Source organism: Astatotilapia calliptera, chromosome 4 (assembly GCF_900246225.1).
Source record: "Astatotilapia calliptera chromosome 4, fAstCal1.2, whole genome shotgun sequence".
NCBI lineage: Eukaryota > Metazoa > Chordata > Actinopteri > Cichliformes > Cichlidae > Astatotilapia > Astatotilapia calliptera.
In genome coordinates this window covers 9161026-9184137 of record NC_039305.1, presented here as the reverse complement: position 1 = coordinate 9184137, position 23112 = coordinate 9161026, and the positions used below count along the sequence as shown (strand labels likewise).

General features: G+C 38.6%; 1 protein-coding gene across 1 annotated transcript in view; it reads left to right on the top strand.

The window, feature by feature from the left end:
- The first annotated feature begins 1878 nt into the window (after positions 1-1878).
- Positions 1879-23112, top strand: part of elfn1a (extracellular leucine-rich repeat and fibronectin type III domain containing 1a) — a 77458-nt gene continuing 56224 nt past the window's right edge. Inside the window, exon 1 of the mRNA XM_026164452.1 lies at positions 1879-2459. The gene's annotated coding sequence lies outside the window, so the exon portion shown is untranslated. The remainder of the gene's footprint in view (positions 2460-23112) is intronic.

The window sequence follows — 23112 nt, the reverse complement described above, 5'->3', positions numbered from 1 at the left end:
ATCTAAAGTCTGTTGCACGCAGTATGCATTTCTACTGAAACATATAAGAAAGGGAGACACTCAAACTCTGGCAGCCTTTATGTCAATAAATTCAATGCTGGTCTGACATGTTGCCATTTGGCTTTGAAATGAGAAACAGACTACCTAATACATACTTACAATCCATTGTAAATGATTAATGTGTGATGAACAAAGACAGATTCGTCCACTGGGAATCAAAGCTTATACAAGGTTGACATGAAAGCATTCATGCCCTCTAGGTAAATTCAACTGGGAAGGTTATGACATCCCATCAAGCCCACACTATTTGCTGCACTTGAGTCTTCATGTTGTCGCTGAAATAAACACAACAAAGAGAAAACATAAAGACTTCATATAAAAACCACTGACTGAGGCATTTCTGATGTACCCTAAGAATTTCTTTGCACGTAAGGCTTCAGAATTGAAGCAGAAACATTAGCATTTGGCAGCGTTCACTTTACCTCCTCAAAAGAAGAATAAGACCTTTGGCTTCATCCTGCTCTTCTTTATTCTGCCAGCTGCTGTTCCTGATATCTTTAAACCTTTATTTTTCAATTTAGCGTGGTGCGCAGTGGCAGCACAGGCTCAAAGGCTACAGCGTCTATATGGGGTCACATATCAGGCGCTCCTCAGGGTTGTGAAGATATTAGGGAGCATGATACAGTGTGTCTGTCATTCTCAGAGCTGCAGCTGCAGTGCTCTGACTTCCTGGGCCAGGCTGTCCATCTCCACATTTCACAGCTCCAACGTGACTGCTGCAATGAGACAAGGAATTGCAGCGTCTGTGCCAAGTCCTAACACAACCACTTGCTCCCTCTCAGAGAACAGCATCTGCATCCTGGCTGCCACTTCCCGACTTGCTCGGGTCATCCCCCAGACTACGTCATTACAGAGGACATCAGGCTGCACTCTCCATAAATTAAATCTGGGACTGCATTTACACAGGGAGAGACAATCTGGGTTTAACCCTTGATGTACAGATGATGTTTTTCCGTAGCTTTTCTAAGCAGGAAAATGTTACGCTTTCAGCTCTTTCTGCAGTTATTTCTTGTGAATGCCATCCTGTATCATATTGTGTGGACACACATCCATATGGTTTGGATTGTGTTGTGAAGGTTTTTATATTCAATAATCTATCAATGATATGTATTGATTTACTATCACAGGAGCTGAGGCCTGACTTCTTCACTGAAGTATGGGGTACTTCAATAGATTTCTTAGCTCCTCCTTCTGCTGCCTTCTTATTATTAAAACTCTGAAATTCACAGACCTTCTACCAATCCCAGTGGGGTATTTTTCACTACTCTAAGGGAGCTCCTTAATGGTTTTCATTTGGATTAGTGTGCCTGACTATTGACACGGGCCACGCCTGTAATCCCATGAATTTCAGAGGACATAGAGACCGAAAACACAACAGGCAAAGGTGGATATTATTTGTTGTTACCAGGGGGAGTGTATTATACCTACCCAATAGCCTCACCCATAGCCGTATTCCCCGGATGCAAATTTTTAAAAGTATATTCACCAAGTATTATTAAATAGTCATGCTAATAACTTCCTTTGATTATTAAACTCCCACGCCTGCTGTTTGGAGCAGTGGACCTTTATGTGAGGAAGAAAATGGTCTCCCTTCAAGCAGTACCAAATTAAACATACCCCTAACCAGACTGTGAAATTGAGCAATTCAAAATCATTTCCAGCGCGTTGGTGCAGCCCATACTCAGAGGAAAAAAGTTTTCTCATAGATAGGACTGCCCAAGCTCTAAAGCCCAGGTGACGTAACTGACACTTTCCCCCCCCGACTGTCTTCATTAAGTCGAACCGATTCAGTTTTTACTTCACTTCAGTTTCCACTTCAGCCGCAGGAGTTGCCGTAAAACCCTCCAGGCATCCGTGTTGAACCGGCCACCATTTATAGCCTCGCGGTGACAGGCAATCTTATTATGAGATTTAAACTTTACCTCGGCTAGATTGGAGGATCAACACGCGCTCCTGTCGCAGTTATTCTCCGCCGTTTCCCAACTGATAACACACCTACTCTGCCTACCTACACGGCTCCTTTTATTGTGGTTAAACGCTGGTGTCAGCTCTCGGTGTAATAGAGAGAGAAAAAAGAGAGAGGGAAAAAAAAAAAGCCAAGCCAGGCTCCGGGTCTCTTCAGCATACATAAAGGCGAGCAATGAGAGGAGCTCAGCCTTGAATTAAATCACTCTCCGCTAAATGGATCTTTGAGACTCACCCTTGGCGCAGGCAGCTGCTGCTTTGCGCGTCTTTAAACCGAAACAGAAATCTGGATTTTTCTTTTGTTATTTTCATTTTTGTACTATCTGCCAGAAACATCTCCCGTCTCTTTGAATATGTCTTGTGTTCGCGGTGAGATACAGTAAGCAGACAGCTTTGTATCGGGAAGAGGCTCTTGCTCTGCGATCGTTAAGCAGGTAAGCTGTTACACTGTTACACTGTTGCCCGATTTTGCATTTTAATTTCGCAGACTTTACAGAGCTCGCATTGCACTTGACACTTGTGTTTTCTATTAAGGAGCAGTGGTTTTAGTATTTGAGTTTTGTTCAGCTGTTGTGCACATGCCATGCAGATAACATAACTCATATTACTAAGTGAATACAGAGCTTTCGAAATGCACCGTTTAACTTGGAAAACAGCACGCTACCGCCGCAGCATTTTGCATTTGCTTCTTTAAGATCTTAGCACATTGACGGGCACTGAAACGGGACATGGGGGCACTTTTTGGTCTGGGCTGCGATTCGTGTTACGAATTACGGCAGCTGCATTAAGTTCCTTGTTTTCCTTCCTCTTCTTCTTCTCCTCTTTTGTAAGTTATTTTCTTCATTAACTAAAAAAAAAAAAACGCAACCCACGCGCGCATTTGCTCTGCAAGCATTCAGTCTGCTACAGCTCCAGTCAAAGTGAAGTGGATACTTTGCAACTGTAAACCACCAGTAATACTGTCCGCTGGAGATGTCGCTTCAGCACCACGGACAGTTCCTCCACGACTCTACATAACCACTTTATTTTACACAAAGATACTGCTGTTACTTGACTTTGCACCCTGCTGTAGAGAGGGCTAGCTGTTGCTTTGTCAAATGAACACATTAAGCAAACACATACAGTGCGCATAGAACACACACACACACACACACACACACACACACACACACACACACACACACACACACACACACACATACACATACACACACACACATGTGCTCTCGACTGCACCTCTTCTGCTTCCTACATCTCCAGGCCAACACACCCTACACAAAAGTGACAAAATGACATCTAGTCTCAGTAATGTACACGTACAATTCACAAGCCACTATTAAGGGAGGTCATGACATGGTTAAGGCAACTTAAAAGCCCAATCTTAAATGATTAGTGCATTGCATGACCTGAACATACAGTACTATGTTGTTATTACACAGTCTGGTCCTTAGTGTAGCCCTGTTCAGTCTCACACAGATTAGCTGAGGATTTTGCTGCGTCTCTGCCATCTGTCTGGGAAATGCAATCTATATACTGCATTCTAGACGTGTTTATTTATTTGAATTGCCCAAGGCTTCATAGGGATTGATTTCTCTCTTTTTTTAATTCAGCAAAGACCTAATTTTCAAATAAATTCAGCCAGCTCTGAAGTGGTTTGCACAAATAAGCATCTGTAGTCTGCGGAATAGTGGTTTGAAAATGCAGAAACAATGCCAGGTTTAATATAAACTACGCCTGCGGTCACACAACGACCAAAGAAATTAGAAGCTATAGATATGATTCTGTGGTTTTCCACTGTGCACGTAGGTGTAGGAATGCTGTATCATTCCTCTGCTGGTTAAATAAGGTGCTACAGTCCTAGTGGTATTTAGAGCCTGGGAAGCATTTAAGATATTAAGCTTAAACAATCTGTCCAATTCCACCAAAACTGCGGGCAATGTATTGATTGTCAATGCTCGCTCTCATTCCAATAATTTCATTAAGATGATCAGACCCAGCTTTAACCCTTATCATCAGTGTGAACAAGTGTCTTACTTCTTGAAGATTTTTTTATGGCAGGAGTTAGGAGTGTTTCAAAACATCTTAATTTTGCTGCTGTTGCTAAAGCTATCTCTCGCATTAGCCTTCATATCTCTCTTTTCCTGTCCCCGTCTCCCTTATCTTGATTATGCAGCTGTATGATTGAGTCAGCTATTTTGTATGCAAGTTGCCTTAGCTTGGTTCTTTTTGGAGGAGAGAGAAAGAGAGAGATCGTGCTGAGGATACTGAGAGAGAATTACAGCTTCTCATGGCGATGAGGAGTAGAAAAGACGAGGCTGCCCTGTTCGATAAATTGCTGTTTGAGAGAAAGACAGATATCCTAGGGGGACAGTGGTTTTGGAAATGTGACCAACCTTTCTAAATGGAAATGGCAGTGCGCATTAGTTTTCCACAGCTCTGTACTGTAGACAGCATGAACTAGGCATCCAAAAGTCTTGGTTACCAAGTTATCCTGATACAAAACAATTTCATTCATCTGAGAAAGACTGTGAAACCAGCAAGCACTGTACCCTGAATGCACACATAGGGATAGGTGACAAATCTATGGAAAACTCTGAACCCTTGACCTCTGCAGTAAAAGGATCCAGTGCCTTTATTATAACGTCGGGGGCATGCTGCTGGCATGGTAAGATGAAACATTTCTTTCATAGCCCTATTCACAAAGTTCAAGGGGTTACTGAGTGGTTTAATGAGTATAAATAATGAATCATGTATTATTGTCGACACATTCACGAATTTAGTTCCCATCTATACACCCACAGAAGATTTTGGATGGACACGTCAGACGGTGCTCCCATTAACATTATTAAAAGACCAAATGAGGGGATGCTTTTTGAAAGAATGATGTTTGCTTCCACTAGTAGAGTTGTAGTGAGTCAGAGAGTCAGTGCCAAGGTGCACCGGAGCCCTTTTTGCTTTACATGTTGACACAACACCCTACTAAAACAGTGTATTCTTTCCTATAATTTGTTCCCTTCTGTAAATACAGTAGTAGTAGCATCATAGACAATTGTACAATAAGAAGCGTTTTTAAAAAGTCATTTTTTTCTGCTATAATCTCAGAAAATTCTTAGCAATTTGAAACTTTTACAGTATATCATTGGCAGTTATGGCTTCTTGCATGTTCTGATACTTTCTATGGCAATTTAGGGGCTAAAAGGACATAAAATGTTCTTTTCCCCCTTCCTTTATTGCTGATCCTACTTATGGTATTAAACTGGCAATATGTCTGTCCCCTGTCTATATGTCTCAGCTTTAAAGCCAAATAGTGCAATTTCCAAAGAGAAAGATAGAGAAAAACTGCAAAACGTTTCATGTGCTGTGCATTTTTTTTTTCTTTTCACACTGACGTCATGTTCTGAAAAAGTTACCCAGGCTTTGCCAACTGTATGTTCAGGCAGCGATGCTCTGGTTGTATGGTTAACAATGTGTAAAGTGTAATCAAAGGGGCCAGGCAGGGTTTGTAGACAAAGCTGTGAAACATATGGTTCAACAGCATGGCACATTTCAGTTCCACGGCTCTCCACAACCGTTAGGCTCAAACTGAAACTTCCTGTGCTGTGAATAGTGTTTGCCATTTTTACAAGAGCTGTTGTACCACCTCAATCTGCAGTATCCCATGTGACACTCAGGTGGGCTTGTTTTCCTCTGTGGTGAAGAATGGCAGGATCATGAAATTAGTCACAGAGGGAAGACAAACGAAAGGAAGACAAAAACTGTGTTCAAAGTAATGAACAGGTAAAACCCCACATGCATAGTACAGTCATACTGGATCTAAAAATCTATTTCTGCTTTTTTACCTCTGATACTGTTATATTACAGAATTATTTTTCAGTGTTATTAGCCATTTATATGATAGATAGATAGATAGATATTTTTTCCAGTGGCAAAACTTTTGAAAGGTTGTTGACGGTGAAGGACAAGACCATAAATGACACTGTCAGAGCTATGCCTTAGGACAACAGACATTGGGAAAGGTTGGCAATTGGTTGAGGATTTCTCAATGTCTAACGAAGGCTGTAACAAGCAGATAAGGTTGAAAATACAGAAAAAAAACAACCCCTGAACAAACAAACAAACAAACAAACAAACAAAAAAAAAAAACTGCTGTACCTTCAAATGCAGCTGCCCTTGGGCACCTTTTATTTAGCCAATGCAAAATAAGGGTGCACCTTTGTGGAGACAGTATCTTCTAGAAGACAAAACCATTAGCAAACTTCACCTTGAATCAGCACCTCATGAGTCATTAACTGCACATTCACAGAGCCGTGGCCCAGTCTCATCTCCGGAAAGAATGTATTTGAGTTTACTCAGGGGACGCTACTGAAAGTGGCAGCAATGGCCCTTTGGATTCCAGGCATGTTTCAAGGGAAAAAAAATATGGCAGGTTTAACCATTATCTCTCCTATCTCTTCAACCTTTTATTTTCTTATATGCTGATTACAGTTTAGCAGGAAATGAGATGACTGCCATTTATGGGGATTTTTACATATTCCCTGAAAAACTGATCAGCCCACGGCGCTACGGATATGTAAATGAAAAGACAGCTGCATACAAGCAAGTAGGAATCAGTTACTGTACCACTGATAGATTGTGGGGATCAACCCAAAGATGTAGGGATTCACTTGAGGGTGTGAATGAGTTATAATTAATTTAGGCGTGCACTAAAATTAATCCATCAGAGAATGCCAGAAACATTTCTGTGTAGTTTCCTCAACCACCTGCTGGCTGCCTTATGATAGACAAAACCTTTAGTAAACAAGGATCCTGAAATGGCAGAGTGAGGCAAATTGAACATTGCTGTTCACTTTCTGTCTTCTATGCAAAAGAATTAGATCCTAGAATGCAAAACAACGCATATCTGCAGGCAACTCCACTGCTTGAATATCCTGCACATGAGAGCCCATTAAAAGCGGCATGTCTGTTTCATTTCTAAATTGCAGGATTTCGTATTTCAGAGGACTGATCACTGTCAATTAATGCTTTTTCTAACACCTTGTGACCTTTTACGTTGTAGATAAAGTGCAGGGAGACAGGTTGAGAAATGTTCCACTAAAGTAGAATTTGTAGACACATTGTACACAGACATAGAGGTATCTATATATATGATTGGCTGCTGTATCTCAGTGAGGTATGCTACATATTTCCTCTGTGCATTGTGTGCAACACAGCACAAACAAAGAGATTATACATGGCATAAAAATAACTTTATTAATGAAACAGTATGTTTTTCTTACTTTTAGACAAAAGGCACATGACAGCACAATAATATATACTTTATAGATTTGCTTAGCTATATTTATTTAAAAAAAGAGTGGTAAAGGTAGCTTTGTTTCTCCATTTCTTGATAATTCAATTTGTCCTAATGCCAGGAAAGATTGAAAACAAAATATGATCTTGTTACTTTGCAAAAAGGCTTTTGTTTTTGTAATATAGTCTGGCAAAGAGTTGATAAATAAATAGGTGAATCTGACAGCTAGACAGTTTAGTGCATATCAAAAACAAGACAAGGATGATATATTGCAGCTTAATGATGGAAAGGATGAATCATAGCGCTGTTATTTGTACAAACCAGCTGCAGATGCACTTGTTTAAACATGTGCTGCTCTTACCTGCTCAGTCAAAGCAAGCTAATATGAATAAAATACCAAAGTTCATCAGACTGGGTGTAAATGTACCACCAGGTGTGAATTAACAATGGTGACATAATGACATATTTTCCTTTATGGAAGCTGAACACCTTCAGTTGAAATGCTGTTGCAAAGTACAAGATGAATTAGAGTTTAAAAACATCTTAAGAATCATTAAAATGACCGATACTTCATTCACTGGCCATTATTTTAATGACAGACCAAAAAAGGTCCTTGTACGCTACTCCATTACACAGAAAGAGGCATATATGTACAAAGCACACAAACATAATCTCTGTCACTGGGAAGTCAGGACACCAGTCACATTAATTGCTTCCTTGGGGAAATATAAAAAGCAAGGAGCTGCTCTGTAAAATCTAAGACTTTCTAAGACCACCAAATAAGAAAATATATTTAAGGTTGTGTGCAGTCAGTCAATTGAAGCCATTTATACTGCAGACTTGATTTCCTGTGATCTGCTTCAAGCCATACAACTTCTGTTTAGATAATTAAGTTCGATTTCTGTGCAGTTGCAAATAGTGCTCAAAGACGCCTCTGATTAGATCAGTGATTGGTAATGCAGCATGATTAGGCAGTTTGCAGTTTCCTATCAATTATGAAATTTAAACCAACACGCCTTTAAAGACGACAGATGCTCAGTGAATAAAGCCACTCCCACATGCTAACATGAAAGCAAATGCTGTTTATCAAAAAGTGAGGGAATTCTTAAAAGTTTAATGGGTGCCAAAAGTCACATCATGATAATCAAAACATGGCCCTCCTCTCGATGAATGTTAAGCAACTCTGGTCTGAGCTTGTAAACAGCTTAAGTAGTACACTAATGATGCACTTGAGGTAATTAACCTGTTCAATGGCTTCTACGAGCATGAAACGCTAAATGTGTTGTCTCTTTTTTATTTACTTTTTTTTTTTATTGTGGACAGCATTTAAATGTGCGGGCCTGGCTTATAAGTATGTTTTTTTTATTTTTTTTATTTCAACACTTTTTATTAAAACATTTAAGTTACCAGTTTATTCCAGCGTATACTGGTATATAATGTTTATATTTTTCATTTTTTAAATTCTTTGATGATTGAATTACCATATTTTTTCCAACTCAAGCAATGCAGTTAATTCCTAAGAACATTTCTATGTAAATACATAACAGTAAGGACCTCCTCATGCAGAATATGATACCAAGGAAATTAAGGTGGGAACAGTCATTTATAAGTGCTTCATTTTATCATAATAAAATAAAAACAAAACTCTTCTAAAATGAGCCTTTTAATTGTAGGCAGGTCAAAGAGAAAACTGTGCCTCCTTTACAGTTTCTGCAAACTATTTCAAACCTTCAGAAAAGTAATGTAAAACGAGAACAGAGTTAAAAATAACACACGCAATTATGCTCCAACTGTCCTTCACATTTCAAAAACAAACTGTGAAGGACCTGCGCTGCTCATAATGTTGTATAGTGTCTCCACTTTTTAACTGAAAGCACCAGTGGTCAAGTTGTTTTCCCTCTGTACCCCCAATTGGCCCTGGCCAGCTGAACAAACATTTCTGTAAGTGAACAATTATCTGAAGTGAAGCCTAGAAGACAAGGAGCAATCAGGTGATCAGACTCATCTACACTTTGATGTTGTGTGAAGGTCATTCCTTATTCTTTCTCCAGCACTACAGCCAAACACACTGGCTGTAGTAGAAATGTCTGATGGATGATTTGAGCAAGTCAATTGCTTCCCATTGAGCCAACCCAGTAAAAGCCATGCTGGGGACATATTGCAATTCTTGTGAGTGCTTGATGAGTGATGGGCAACCCCCACAAACATCCAGCTGGCCCAGATAACAAGGTTATCTTGGTCACGATCAAACAGTGTTATAGGAATTCAAGGACTGTGACTGAACTTCTGACCTGCTAAAATTATTTCTAGTTATTTGGATAACTATTCATACCACTTCCCTTAAAAGGTCACCTGAAGGTGAAACGTTAATATAAACAAAACAGGAAGCACATCATTTGAGTCACCTATGGCAACCGGCATTCCTTAAAGGTTTACTGCAAACTAACAAGCACAATTCTCTGTCGTTTAAGAGCGTAGGGCAGATGGACCTCAAACTGATATTATATACACTTTAGAGAAAAATGTATCTTTTCCTTGTCAGCCTCTCTCTACAAGACAAATCTAAAAGACATTTGTTTTCTTCTTTCATTTTAGAACAAATAAGCTTTTATTGCACTTGCAGTAATAGAAATACTGAGTTAACTCAAGTAATATTATGGTCACTTCAGTGTAGTTTCCTCTGCTCAGCCAAGCAAGCAGTGAAACAGGCACTTGTACACACTGATGGAAGAAACAGAGCAACCACATGTAAGAGCAAAGATGAATAATAATTATGATTAGATAAATAAAATTAGGGAATCAGGTAATTAAATGAAGAACCCCTAGAATGGAGATTTAATTGGAGGGGGTCTAACTAACAGTGCAGTCGCTTTAAGGTATTGCATTTGCTTAATCGAAGCGAATCATCAGATAAACAACTATGAAATACGCATATATATAAAAACATTAATGTTCTTTATGTTTTCTTAAAGTTACGATTTTCAACACCACTGCATTTACGTAACAATTGTGGTTACTTTATTTTGCATGGACAATTTACAGTGAATTTAAATACACCCGTATGTAGCTCTACCTTATTGAGCTACTAGATGCCATAAAAGCGTCATTAAAAATTAATGTATCAGTAGTTCTCATTTAGCTGGGTGCTGCTAATTTACTTAAGTAAAGGATCTGAACATTCACCTCTCGAGTGTTTTCCTGCAGATATACTATGAGAGATACACTGTGGCTTCCAAATTTAATTCTCATTCATAATGAAGAATAATTTCACAAAGTGATTGCAAGTGACAATTTCCACTTCCTGCCATAACAGGCTCTTGACTCAGTGTGCGGCTGTTGTAACAGAAGGCTTTTTATCTCAAAACAATCCCAGCATCTGTTTTTCCATTAAAATTCTGTATTCTTGCCTTTTCAAAGGTGGTAGAAAAAGAAAACTTGAACTTCTTTCTTTTTATTTTCAGGACATTTAACAGACACTTAACAAAGTACTATCTAAAAAAAAAAAACATTGTTTAAGAGAAGCTGAGGTATTCACAAACCATCAGTCCCTAACTTTAGTTCCAAGGGACCAGTTAGTTTTCAGTATCACAAAGGATCTACAAAGATTAACTGCACCAAATGATAAGATGGCTGCTTTAAAGACCAGCTGGGAAGAGCAGGTTTTAAATAAAAGGGCCACTGACTCATCAATAATTTCATCAACCATATGTCTAGCTTTTGCAATCTGTGAGTGACCTTGTTGGCTGTAATGTAGAGATCAAAGGTCAGTTCATGAGAAAAATAATTAAGAAAAATGTCTTTGATAGCTACTGATATGCAAAGTGTGCAATATCCCAGATTTCCTCAGATACAGCTACACCTATCTGTACTTAAACACCTTTAAGCACTTTTGTCTTGTGCATACCATTCATGCTGCAGGCTTGGAAATAGTTTTGCTCACCTGAGCATGCCCTGTCATGATTCAAGAGTGTGATATGTTCCAAACAAGCTGTGCAATGTCACGGATCGCTTGGCTCCCTATTAGATCATACAGTAATTCTTGACAGTCTTGAATAGAGTTAGTTCATTTTTAAACTGTAATCCTGTATAAATCTACAGATTGTCACAGAGAAAGTGAAGATAGGACACCGTTACCATAGAAACTGATTCCAAACTTGGAGCAAACATACTAGCATCTACTTATAAAAATGTGCCAGTATTCACACCATTAGCAGGCCACAGTGTACCATAACACTCATACTGGAGAGCATCGCCGCATACTTGACTTACTGTTCATTGACACTATCATAAGGCTTTAATGTAATGCAAATTATACAAAGAGCCTGATTTCTACACAGTCATCTCAGTGAAGTCTTGAATAGGCCTTGGTGTAAGTGCTCTAAACAATGACTTCCATAAAGGACCTCAAAACATCTAACATTTTAAATTAATTAAGGCTCATACAGTAAAGAATTCCATTTAATCACTTATGTTGTTATCTTTATGGCTAATCAAACAATGCAGTTGCTATGCTTTACAGAGTAGGTTGATTGCAAAGCAACAAATAAAGGCAGAACAGTGGGCTAACTGAACCAAGCCACATCAACGGACCAAAAAAAAAAAGAAAGAAAAAGAATCTCTATATTCAGTGTGCCCAGAGCAATGAAGTCAGTGTTGTACTGTGCCAAGATTTTAGAGTGCTGTTACCAAATACTACAGATCATGATTCAGATAGGATGCAAGATCTTTCTTGGCAGCTTCCTTGCTGCTTACAGCAGCAAATCAGAAACATATCAATATTTACCTGGATAACTGCCATGCTCAGAACTTAATTCTCTGAACAACAGCCAGATGAACAACATCTTGTGAATATAAGTTATTTCTCTCAACAGCTATGATATCACAGACAAATACCTTGGTAGCATGAACATTTTTGCAAACATACTTTTTTAATGATTATTATCTAGGTCGACAGCTGGCAAGAAAAGTGGTCCATCCCCAGCTGCAGAGCATCAATCTGACGCTCCACCTGTTGTCTTCTCACTCACGCCCTCCATTGCTCATTAAACAGTGCTGCCTTTCAGGCCGAATCAGCTCAGACTGGTGATCACCCACTGTGAGACTAGAACACAGAGAGAGAAAGGATCTGGGTGCCAGATTGTCAGACCTGTGAGGTGTTATTCCTCAAATAAATATGGAGATTATGTGTAAAGCCTGTGTGCCAATTATGCTTTCCCACTTCTTTAGCAAGATCATTTGGAATCTGTGTAAAGTTATGCACAATGATTAAAATGCACAGTTAGGGTCTATAGAGCATGACTGCAGGACATGCTGTTAAAATGAGCCTTTAGTCAACAGCAGGTGACATTAACAGACTGTGTTTCTGTACAGCTTCTGTTGGTGTCTCAACAAGCCAATTCACTGGGGCAGTGAGTGTTTTGTATGACTGTCCTTTGTAGTAGGCTTGCATAATGTGAGCAGGGCTTCACCATTAAGGTGCTTCTCCATATGCAAACTTTAAAAAGATCCGGATTGAGCCCAAGCTCTGGGTTTAGGTCAGTCTGTCGACGTGGATCACGTGAAGGAGCTGGGCAGTCAACTTAACTGACCCTGCAAAATCTTTTCCTGTGTGGTAGGACACTGAACAATCAAGGGATTTTACCACATATTTGGGCATTGCTTATTCAAAAGTGTGTCATGTTTTTCTACCATTGCAGCCCTGAGACATGGTTAGTGGCGTGCCTAGGGTTAGCTTTCCAAAAATGTATAACTGACATATTTACCAAAGTCACAAAAATTGTATTTAAGTTTAAGTTCTGTTCTCCATGTTCATATGTGGACTCAAAAACCCGATTAAATATGAATGAAGAACTGTTATCATATATGTGATTTTTAAAAATTAAATAGCACTAACAATTTCAACCAACTGGACTTTCAATCGGTATCTTTTGATTGTTCTCATTTTAAAAAGTGACTTTATTGAATGTTTAGACTAGCCATTAACAAACAATCTTTTAACTTGTGCTAAGTTGGCTGGAGATAAAAATAGACCAGATTCTGTTCTGAAAAATACAGCTAATGCAGATGTGCTTTAACACTGCATTCTTCCCTGTGGCCAGCAGGGGGAGACTGTAGTTGTAAAAAGAAATATAAATACTATGGAAAAATTACCTTTTGGTCACTTGACTTAAAACCTTAGTATACCTTCCTGATGAATTTGTAACCTCAATTGTTAGTTCAATGCCTTAACCAACAGAATATGATGTTACTTTTTTAAAAAGACCTAATTTGGTGTAAATTGCAATCAGTCAGGTTTTTCAGTCAGTTTAACGCTCAGTTGTGACATCTAGCTTCAAGAAAAAGAGGAATAAGAGTGCAATGGGCAAAATGCTGAAGTCAAGGCTTCGAGCAGGACTTCAACATGACTGATATGCCACCCATGACATACCAGTGGTGACTTCAAGATTGCTGTCTATTTCTTACAGTCTATAGTTAAGTGACACTTTAAATAAGAAATCCACTTATCAGCCCAGAGCTTAGACAACATGAGTAGTGGATTCAGATCCACAGTCAAGTCTTTGCACACATCTGCCAAATGCATTTATAGCTGGTAAAATTCAGCAATGCTGATCAAAATCTCAAGCACGCACTGTTGAATACAAATTATTATCATCAGCCATCTTTTGCTCGGTAATTTGCAGCAGATAAATAATAACAGTGGCGTTTGGTGGGTAGCAATTTCAGTAAAGTGATTTCTGCCTTTCCCTAAGATGTTTTCTATTTAAGAATGTTTTCAGCTGACAGACTGAACAAAAAGACCATTTGTGTGTTGTAGAAGCACAGCAGAGAGTGTCGAGACAGTTTAAAGCTTCAACACAACATTTCTACAATTTTGTTTTCAATTTAAAATTAAACTTCACTGCTGCATTGATATGGCGATAACATAGAATGAGCATAAAAAAATGGTGATTTAAATAATTCAAGTTTTTTTGTTGTATTAGACCGAGAGAAAACAGGTATGCTGGGGGGAGAAAGCACTGGGAAGAAACTCCCAAAAATACATCAAATTTGACAACTTTATTAAAACTTGTTAATACTACACATATTAATACATAGATAAGATATGTTCTTCCACACTTTGGGATTTTATTTTGGTAATACTTGCTGGGTAAAACTATGACCTCCTTTTGTTCTTCTTTAAAACTCCGTCAGTGTGCTTAGGATTGTTATTATGTTGGACTATTCCTCTACTGCAGAGCTTGTGGGGCCTCATCTTGTCATTCAGTAGTTTGGTATATCCACAAGCCTTCATGCCATCTACAGTATAAATATAATCTCCTCAGCGCCTTTTGTTCCTTTGCAGTTCATAATCATCCCACTCCCTCCTCTGTCTGCTTCACTGTCCTGGCTAGGTTCATGTCAGCAACTCCAGACTCTATTTAAGCAGAACAAATTGATCCAGATCTTATCTGAACAACGAGTATACCCAATATTCAACTGGCTTTATTATTTAATTATTTTTTGGATTTTGTCCACAAAGGCAAACTTTATACAATGTCAGTTCACCAACTGTCCATTCATTGAGCAAGAGGAGCATTGTCCATTGCTTTAATTTAGGAGGCAGTCATTGTCTCTGGGATTAGAGGTATGACTCATTCCATACCTCTTGATTACTGGTGAAACTTGCAGATCTTTCAATTCCTTCTCCACTTCTTTTTCCACGTGTAGCCTTAATATAGAAAGACACAGCCTATAAGCCCCAAAGTGAAAAACCTACCTTATGTGGACAAAACTTTCTGAAGAGAGCGTAAATATTAGATAGAAACATAGAAAAAAAGTGCTTGTCTGAATCTGTGTATGAATGGGTGAATGAGACATGTTGTGTAAAGCGCTTTACAAAATTTGAGCGTGATACTGTAATAGGATGCCGCTGAAATTTCTTCCCTTCCAAAAGGAATTGGAAGCAATATGATTAAGATTTGGCAATATTTAGGAAAGACACCAACTCAGTTCAGTACAATTCAGTTCCATTTATATAACATCACAGCAACAGTCCCCTCCAGGCACTTTATACTATGAGGTAAAGACCCTACAAATAATTAAACTCACCGTGTAAAGAGTGGGGGTCACTGAGCGCTGGATGCACTGTATATGAAAGGCAGCAATGGTCTACTGACTCAACAACGAGTTCCAAACCTCCTCCGGCATTAACAGCACAGAAACTGTGTGCTGGAGGCTTCATGGCAGAGCATGCCCTGTAGTTGTAATGTGTAGTGGCCCAGTACTTTTTGTCACTATAGTATACATAGTGTTCACAGGTCATTTCATAATTGTACATTACATTTGGTTCAGTGATCACAGGTTTTCTAATCTGCATGTTAGTGGTTGGGGTTAAGAGTGAGGGGTGAGGGAGTGTGCTGGAGGGCAGTTTTCATTTGAAAATGTTTTTATTATCAAGAGGAAATATTGTGCATGTCAACTTTACAAAGGTAATGCAATTCTGAATTATGTGAAATTTAAGCGATATTGTACCAGGGCGTGCACTTCTGTTGTATAATGATTCCCAGATAGCCAATTGAGCTTTAGCTGAATTTTAAAACATGACAATATAGTCCAAAAGTATACAATTCAATTATATCAAATATATATCTCCCTGCTCCATGAAGTCACCACTCTTCAATATCCCCAGAGTGCTGGATGAACTTCAAAAATCAGTCTGAGAACAAAATCTTTCTAGAGTATTCTGTGTGTTTTATTCGAGGACAGGGCTTCCCTTGAGGGTCAGAGTGCCTATTAGCCCTGGGGGTGTGCCTGAACAGACTTCAATCCTATCTGCTGTGGGCACAGTCCCTCTGTCAACTCGTCAGTGTTGTACCTCGAGTGTCTCCTCCAGGGAAGTTTTCAAAGAGGTACATCTGTTATGTCACAGTAATGTCAGTGATAACATGATGATCAGCTTGTAAGTGTTTCTTTTCTTTTTTTATCTTTGCAAATTATCAAAAGGATTTTGTCAGTTCATTTAGATCTACTACATCAAACAGGCCAACTATAATAACCAGTGTAACTGCAACAATGATCAGAGGTCTTAATTTAAATCAATAACAAAATCAACTTTTCAAAATTGTTCACGCATATTTGTAATAACACCATTCATTCTGTGATAAATATACTCCTGGAAGTGTGTGTGAGACAACCCCCAAATTAGCATGTAATGCAAAAATTAGGTTTATTATAATTACATTAATCAGAGCATAAAAGAGGCTGAAATTTTAATTAATTTTAGCCTCGTTTGATAGTCTGTTAAGATATGAGCCAGATTAAAAAAAAAAGTAATCCATTTTGACCAGCGTATAAACTCACATCAGAGGAAGCAGATATGTCCATGAGGAAAAAGTACACACTGTAGTGAGCTCTGTACCTTCTTATTAAGGTTCAGGCTGACGAACTATATCTTTTTCGGTCTAATCTGATTTACACAGCTAAATGCTTATGTCTACAGTAGTGTCACTGTACTTTTAATTAAAAATGCCACATCTTTTATTTTCTATAATTCTTGCTGTTGAAGGATTTTCTGTATTCCCTGTTCGCCATGACCTGATTACAAAGATACACGCTGCATCTGATTCTGACTGGAGACACTGAGCATAGCAACCTAGAGAACAGGTGAAGCAATCACTTCACACTGGCTTGTAATTATCAGAAAAATGTAAATAATCACTTTAATTTACACAGTTATTGCCTAATTAAGATTCTAATACCTTCTTAAGATATTACATAAGCAACAGTGCAATAATGAGAGCTATATACAATGTGTGCACCCCATAGCGAATAGGCCTACGTTGCAGAACAAAGTTCAAAGCATACTTATCTCTTTCCACATTAATTACCGCTCTGCATGTGAAATTAGCTTGAGGGAGTCGTGATGCATAGATCTTTTATGTGGACAATGTTCAAAGCAGGGACGATGCAGCTTCTATACAAAGATCGTAGCATGTACTCATAGTTTAAAAATTAAATAAAATTTGCCTGCATGTACGTCAAAGCTTTTACAGTTTTTGTGGCTGAATGCATCGGTGACTGGAGGCCAAGAAACAGGAGCTGGGTTCTGCAGGCGATCTTGGCTGACGTCCCTGCAGCTCGGACTGCAGCCAGCGTTTCAACTCAGGCAGAACCACAAAAGGATGAAGGAACCCCTCATAAAAGAGCCCCATTTTGAACTTTCTGTTTTATTGATCGAGTGTGTTTTCTAAGTTTCCTGTGAAAATGAACTCCCTGACACTAAGTGACTTTGACCCTTTTGTCCCATCTTTCATTAGAAGCTTTTATTTGTTTGTTTTGGTGTTTCTTTTCTTTTCCTAAGGTGCACAAAAGTTTTATCAGAAGTCTATTATAAATTATAACGGATGACAGAGAGTCTAAAAACACAGCAAGCTTAGTTATCTATTGTTTTTATTATCTCTATCAGATATATCAGATATATATACATACATATCTCAGAAGAATTTTTAGTTCTCTTTTGTTGCTTTCTATTTTTCTATATAAAGCCTGCTGTCTGGTTCTGCTGTAACCTGAACTGCCCTGTCATGATTCATTTGCATTTATATGCATCACAAACCATGCAAGCACTAACCACACAGGGCTTCCTGGTGACCCAGTGGTGTAAGACGCATACCATTTAACCAAAATGTCCTCAGTCGGAATCTAGCTGAGGGGTCTTTGTCACATGTCATGTTGGTTCTTTCCCTTTCACTGGTATGTGTCATGGTCTACAGTGAACTGTCAAATAAAGGGAAAACAACACAGAATAATACATCATACTAATTTAACAAGAGATTTAATTTAACATAGAAAAATTATGATGGTGATTTAGATCTTTTTTTTATTATTCTAATTTGAGTCTGCATGTGCAACAAGCACCACTTGCCTCCAGTGTGTCTGATAATCCTACTGTATCCAGTAATTACTCTGTGTCAGGATGTAGATTTACATTTTGTAACTGCCACAGTACATATGAATGAGCTTGACTGCTTATATTAAGATAGACAGCCAGCAATGGATGATATACAGTATTCAGGATGCAGAAAAAACTGTAAAATATGTTCATAAGATAGATTTAACACCTGGATTTTTGCTTTTTCTGCTTTAAAATGAAAAGAGGGATTGCACTATCTGACTGTAAATTATATGCTTTGTTTTTGTGAATAAGTACACATTGTAGTCTGTCGTAATGTTTATTTTTTCATGAGACTTGGAATTTATGCTCATAGTAAAATACAGTATATGCAGCATATTTTATGCTTGGCTCGCACTGTCAGCTCGGTGTTTTGAGTGAATGTCACTGTGCTTGTGTGTGACCCACATTCAAAACAAGACATTGTAGTTTCAGGATTATTCGGTGCCTCAAAGGAAACATTAAAGACTTTGCGAGTACACATTCACAAATATCGTAAAGTCTGCACATTTTCTTTCATCTTCTTTTGCTACTTTAGTGGCCGGGCTTTTGATGACCGCCAGCCGTGTTGGTTTTAGCAATAGACAAGGATGAGAAAACAGGCTCTTGTGCAATTACATAACAAGTCCTCTCGCAAAACTGGAGAGATGCCAATGGCAGCTTTGAGGGACCAGTTAGACATGAGTTCTCTTCTCTTTTTAATGTGCTCTGGATACAAAGCCATGTGTTATCACACTTCCCCTGCTAGCCTACATACACCCTCCTCCGTTTTTTGGCCTCTGGATTTGGTCTTTATATCCTGCAGTATCTGAGATTTTTCAAAACAACAACATTAGTTTAAATGGGTAAGTGGGAGGATTGCTCACCTTTGTATGCTGTTTTTATTGACTCAGACAGTTGAAAAGCACAGAGTGAGAAACTTGGGAGAGGAAGCAAGTGTCACATTATGTATTAGGCAGTTTATGTTGGGAGACTCATTAATACTATGGCAGCATAATATTGTATTGCACTGCTAAATTGGGCAAGATGATAATGCAGAAAGCACCAGATCAGACCAGAACAACGTTTATCAAAGCCAATTAGAAAAGCACAGCAGCTTTCAGATATTCATGTGAATGAATCGGAAAACAATTATATTATCCATCCGTTTTCTTCTGCTTATTCAATTCAGGGTTGAGGGGGCTAATTGAGAATCTCAGTTAACTTAAAATGCATGTCTCTGAAGTGTGGAAGGAAGCTGTGGTATCCAGAGGAAACCCATGAAGCATCCAATCTCCACACACATGAACCCATGACCTTCTTGCTGTGAGGGGACAGTGAGGTGAAAGTGTTGACCACTCCACCTTGCTACCCACAAAAATGATATCAATGTTACCTTAGTAACCTTACATGGTTGGCTGTGATCTTTGTGGAATTTTGCATGTTCTTCTTGTGCCCACTTGCTTTTCCTTCTGCTTGTCTTCCACCGACAGTCCAAAGCAACGCATGTCAGGCTGACTAAAATGCATGTCCCTACCCTGACCGCCCACAACACTGAATTGGATAAGCAATTAAGAAAATGGAAAGATGAATGAATCAGTCAAGATGCCTTAATTATGATAATTCATTTTCTTTCTTTTTTTTTCTTGCATGACATACACTTGTGATGAATGAGGCTTTTCTGATACAAATTAAATAAGAATTAATCAGATTATGCAAACTCCAAAAAACCAATTTACTTACATGGGGGTAAATGCTGACTCATAGTAGTCTATATATTTAAAAAGAAAAACAACCAAGTATTAACAGAAAACACTTTAATTTGCCAATTTGTCAAAATGTAACATAAACCAATCAATCAATCAATCAATCAAAATAAATATATACACAATATTGCACAAAAGACTTGAGTTTGAAAGAAAATATGCTGCCCATCTTAATTGTTCAGCACCACCTGGACTCTCTTCAGTAATAGTCCTCCAGGCTTCTTGAAGATGCGTTGATGGTGTTTTTTAGTCCAGATCTTGTCTGATTAGGCATACCTCAGCTTTTCTTCCTGTTTCCCATTCTTAAGAATGGCTTCTTGCCAGTGACCCTGAGAAACTGTGTTATCTGCGGTATTTTTAATAGATTCAACTAAAGAAGGAGAAACAAATTTTTCAGAGTAACAAAGGGCCTAAAGTTAGAATTTAAAATTGGCTCTTTCTTTGCTGGTTAAGTGTAGACATAACACTAGTTCATTCCTTGAGAAAAGATGCCTTTGGCAAGAAAAAGGGTAACTGGACTGAAAATGGACAATGACCAGAGAAAAACTTTTAAATGCTATTAGCCTGAGGAACTATTGTTCAAGATCACTTTAAAAATTACAAGATGGCCTGACTCCTGGGAAACAAAATACAAAGAAATGAGGGATAGCTCAAGACTTTATTTGCCAATTGGCCAATACTGATTCATCCATCACATTCATTCATCCATTCATCTTTGCTGTTGTACGCTCAGCCACCTCCTCCAGTTCTTCTGGGGAGAACACAAAGGTGTTGACAGTCCTTAAGGAGACATAATGTCTTCAGTATGTCCTGGATCTGCCTCGGGGCCTCCTCCTGGCAAGACACCTCACCTGGGAGGTGTCCGGGAGCTACCTAGGCAGATTCTCCAACAATCTCAACTGGTTCCTTCAGTGTGGGGGAGTAGGGGCTCTTCTTTGAGGGCTCCCCAATGACCCCTTTCAGAAAACACATTTCAGAAGAAGGTAATTTCTGCTGCTTAAAACTTGATCTCTGATTTTAAATTCCAAAAGACTTCACCTCCCAAAATCTTAGCATTTCAGTACATTTTATTGTGAAAAAAAAAATATTGCATAGTTTATGACATATCTGGACAGGAATTGTTGGTGACACTTCAGAGAAGAGAGGAACCGGACACCTGTGCTTGGCAAAAATCCAGAATCCAAAACTTTAATATCAATTTGGAGGTCTTAAAATTGGGGGCATTCAGCAAGGTAAACAAAATAAAGAAGGAACAGCAAAAATGCAAAGTCCAAAAACTGTTTGAAAAGCCAAAAGTATAGGTAGAACCTTACTTCATTAAACAGGATCACACAAGAGCAAAAGATCCAGGAAATGGCCACAAAGGTCATACAAAAAGAAAACAAACCTAGAAATGGCTGTAAAGCTCGACTGCAGCAACTAACAAGACAATCCAGCTCCTGAATGAGGAGCAGCAGGGGGTTACATAGAGAGAGGAGACTGACTGAGTGATTGAATTCAGGTAGCGCACAAAAATGGAGAAAAAATAAGCAAAGCCAGGAATTAAAATGAACCAGGATGCATTACAGTGGTTATTTTAAACATACAGTGGTTATTTTAAACATACAGTGGTTATTTTAAACATAAAATAACACATAAGTGAATAACAAAACCACGACAAGGAACACCACTAAAAGTCTATATGAAAAAAGAACGACTATCATGATACCACAATAATATGCAGATCTACTAAAAGTTTCTTCTTTTTTTCATCAGTAATTTGATTTGAGACCAATCCTGTTGTCACTAATAGATGGACAAATAACTACCGTGAATTTGACGTTTTGCTTTTTGGTCACATTCATCATCATTAGGTGCCCTGCTAAATTAGGTTTTAACTCTTCTAAAATATCTGTTTATCTGGACATGTATTAGAACTGCCAAGCACTTTGATTGCTTATAGTGTTACAACCAAGGCCACACAAATGCCCTGCCAGTCGTGGAAGCTGTGAGCTCTCCCATGCACTGCTCTGAATTACCTGTCAGCATCGATTACAGAGAGTCTGTGTGGATGGGATCTTGGATTTTCTCTCCCTCAGAATTAAGATAAGCTCCTGCCTGCCTGTTTGAGATGCCCCTTGTTGACCCACCTGTTGAGTGTGATGTGAGATGTGTGTTCCGCCACCGTGGCCATATTATCCTCCAGCCCCACACACATGCACTCACACCAGGCTGGCAGCACTCCCTGTCCTCATCTGTTCATTTCTCCCTATCGCCTATGTTGCTTGTCTCTCCTCTAACCTTTGTTTTCAGTCCTTGTTTTTGTTCTCTCTTCTCTAACCTCTCTTGCTAAGCTATCTGTCTGCTTTTATTCAACCTCATCTCTCTCGCCACACCTCGTTGACAGCAAATTCCAAAGAGAATGCCTCATTTCTGCTGTTATCCAAGCAGAAAAGTGGCATTCTGTTCATTTGCTTTGGGAAATAGCAAATACATAAATTTAAATAGGCCATTTCCCAATAGTTAGAGTGCACAATACCATCTACTATGTATTAAGAATGCAAGAAATGCCTTGATGTTTAAAGTCATACTCTAGGTTTGCCTTTAATGCATAAAATTATCTTTTGCTGACATTAAGTGCAAGGTTAGAATAATAGACTGTACACAAAAGATGGCACTGTGAATGAGAACAGTGCCTTAAATCTGCACCAGATGGGGGCAACACCCTTGATTTTAAATAGAGATCAAAATAGAACTTAATAGGAAAATAACACTTCTAATATAAAACCTCAGTAAACATTTTGTGATGAGTTTATGGTCCCAGTCATTAGTCTTGGTCTTATTGAATACATCAAGATGTGAATTTTTTAAATTATGGTCACATATAGAGAAAAAAAAAGATGAAGAAGGGCATGTTTAAGTCTATATAATAAACATGCTCAAAATCAGAGAAGTTGAAATATGATAAAGTACAACACAGAGGCCTTTGAAAACAGTAGTAGGGCAAATGTGTGCATTTATTACAAAAGCATAACCTTCCTGGCATATGTTCACCACAGTTTCACCTGCAGTAGAACTTGGAATCAAAACCACAAATTGGAATAGCAACAGATGCATGCCCGAAATCAAATTTTGTTTGCCAA